We start from the raw sequence: 3,016 nt of genomic DNA on the forward strand, positions 1-3,016 counted from the left end.
TTTGCTTTACATATCAACATCTAAATGACAGCTGAAAGAGGGGAAAAAATAGTTTGTGAAGGCTGCAAAAGAAATGTGCTCAGTACTTAAAAAGAGTGATTTATTAAAACAATGGAACAGCAAAAAGCAAATTCAACTATTTAAAGAATAGCCAGTGATACTTACACACACAATATGATACCTGTTTCTTGGTTTATTTGCATTAGACAGAAAAAAAGTGCTAGTAAAAGTGTAACAAAGAAAATTCATCGTGACTCAAGAAAAGGGTTACATGACACTATATTCTTTTTAGTCTCTGGGCGTTCTGAATCCCTACACCATCATACCTATTATCCATAGTGAAACTGCATTTAAAATCTCATTAAAAGAAGATTACAGTTAGAAAGCCAACCAAAAAAAAGCTAGGTAATATATGTGCTAGGACAACCCATTCCACCTTAAGTTGATCCCTTGTGCTAATTTTATCTCTTTTATGATGTTTTTTATTCTGAAAATGCATATTAACCAAGCAGATAATTAATGAAATTATCCCTCAGCTTAATATATGCTATGCAATAATTCTGTATTATCTAAACTCTGCGCTAAGCACATACTAGGTTTTTTCCCATTTATTTCCAGATGTCATTTTTGTTATAATGCTTCAAGACAAGCTCTGTTAAGATATTTATCAGCCCAGCTCCTACAAGATTTAGGGAATTCACCTAAATTCCTTTCCAGATTTGGCCTTCAATGCCTTAGCAACGTTAGTAAGTCAAATTCATATCACATCTATCCCTGCTACACAGGTTTTAAGACTCAAGACAAGTGTCTCTAAAAATGAGGGACTGAAAGACTGCCAGTGAAATTTTGAAATTTGAAGGGTTTTTTTAAGTGTTGAAACTCCATTCAAGAACCGTTTTTGTTTGAGACGACTAGAATGAAATTCTCTTGGGATCATTCAACTACCTCAGACCATCTGCTGTCCCTTTTTCACCTGCAATCCTCTGTCTCACTGACCATACAACATTCAGCTTTAGCAGCAAATGAAATACAGATCTTACAGAAGCTAACATTCTGCCCTGAATTATTCCTGAAGCAAAGCTCACAATCCATGATGAGGTCTATGTTATGCATCCATTTTCTTAAAAACCATATACTTGATTTACCCTCCACTTAACTCCCAGAGCACTAAAGAGAATCATATATAACTTTAAAATTTATTTAATATATGTCAAAATATAAACCAGATTAACTTAATTTTTGCATCCAGAAATAATGAAATTAGTCTAGAAATAGCTCTAGGGCATCATTTAACACCTGGAAATCTGGTTAGTATTTCCCATTTCTAATTTTACCTCAGTGCAAGTCAATTGATGTATAACTGTGTCTCATCTTAAACTGAGCCCTGTACATACTGGTTAACTTAAGCTTTACTGGGGAAAAAAAGGACATTTCTATGACATGTTGATATGAAAAAAAAAGGGGTCTTTCAACCCACCCTCAGATTTGAATGTTCACTCAGAAGAATTCATTCCTAAAGTGCAGATAATTTATGCTAAAAACTTGACTACATATAAAAATGTTAACTGGAACAGTCTCACAAAAGGAATCAATTTTTTTCTGTTCAAAAAACATCTGCCAAATTATGCCTATGTTTCTGTTAATGTATATCCGTTATAAATATCAATGAATATGATTTCTTTTAGAATGACTCAGAATGACTTTGAGAGACAAACATTGTTATTAATAAATTAACCAGCCAAATGAATGGGTTTCAAAATAGGTATGATGCAAAAAATGTCTCATTTCCATGAAAATTTTTCATAAATAATTTTTTAGTTATAATTACTGTTTCCATTACATACTTCGTTACACAGAATTAGATAGATGACACACAATAGTGCTTTAGTGATTAGAAATTCATTTTGCCGTGAGTATTAAGGTAACTCCCATTTCTCATATATTAATTTGAACATAATTCAAGGTAAGAAGAAAATGTTTTTCCTTCTGTTATTACCGATTTCTTCGAAGTTCAGCTTACCAAAATCTGCAAAAGTAGCCTACAACTTACACTCTGTCTCACTGCCCAGGTTCCAAGACTTGAAGTTACAATGGGAGGCTACAAGGCAGTACCCAGGGTGTCACGGCCGCTTCATTTAAAAACAGAGCAGCATGCTTCCTGATGACAAATTGTTATGCACATACATAAAGTAAGGCACAGTAGCAAATTGCTTCTTCCTACTAATAGCGGCTCTTGCTACCTATTTCATTTCCACTGCTTTGAGCTATACTAAGTCTCATCCAAGATAACTTTTAAGAGTAAGGTGGCATGAGCTGCTTGGATTTTACTGCTCCATATAGTCCCTTCTCTCCTTTAAAGCTCAGCCAAATAATTTTGTGGTTTTTTTAAATCAAAGTAGAGGTATCACGTTGCAGAAGGGAGGGGTAAATTGTCACTCTTCCACTGAACAGCATCATATATTCCCCCTGTACCCCCATTACACTTCCACTTTATTCTAGTTCAAGGTTTTAAAAGCTTGATGGCAGGAAAAATAGAATGATTCATCAGGTAAGTAACAAAGCATTACCTTTTTTCTAAGGATGTATTTCCAACACAAAGTTAGTACTGAGTTAAGATCTTGACTAGTTCTGCCACCTAACACAACAATAACCCTGTTATTAGTGCTGGTGATTTACAATCAGATTGATGTCTATCTACAGCAGTTCTTAAGCAAGGGTCGCCTGGTTTATAATCTCCAACAAAATAACTAACTCTTGTAAAACAATAAAAATATGAGATAATAAAAGCCTTCTGAAGTGTAGCAATGATGTACATAATTTGCTACCAACAACATGTAGTATCTCACTGAAAAGACACATTGCTTGTGAACCTGGAGAGTAGTGAGCAATGCCTTTCTACATTTCAAACGCTGTAGGTGGATTTCCAGACCTGCTGTTTCTGCATCAGCTCCTGAAAGTTCAGTTAAAAACCATTAAGTACAGTATTTCTTTAAACTTCAAACTGAAATGGCTTCTC

The sequence above is a fragment of the Pelecanus crispus genome, chromosome 1, assembly GCF_030463565.1.
Source record: "Pelecanus crispus isolate bPelCri1 chromosome 1, bPelCri1.pri, whole genome shotgun sequence".
Taxonomy (NCBI): Eukaryota; Metazoa; Chordata; class Aves; order Pelecaniformes; family Pelecanidae; genus Pelecanus; species Pelecanus crispus.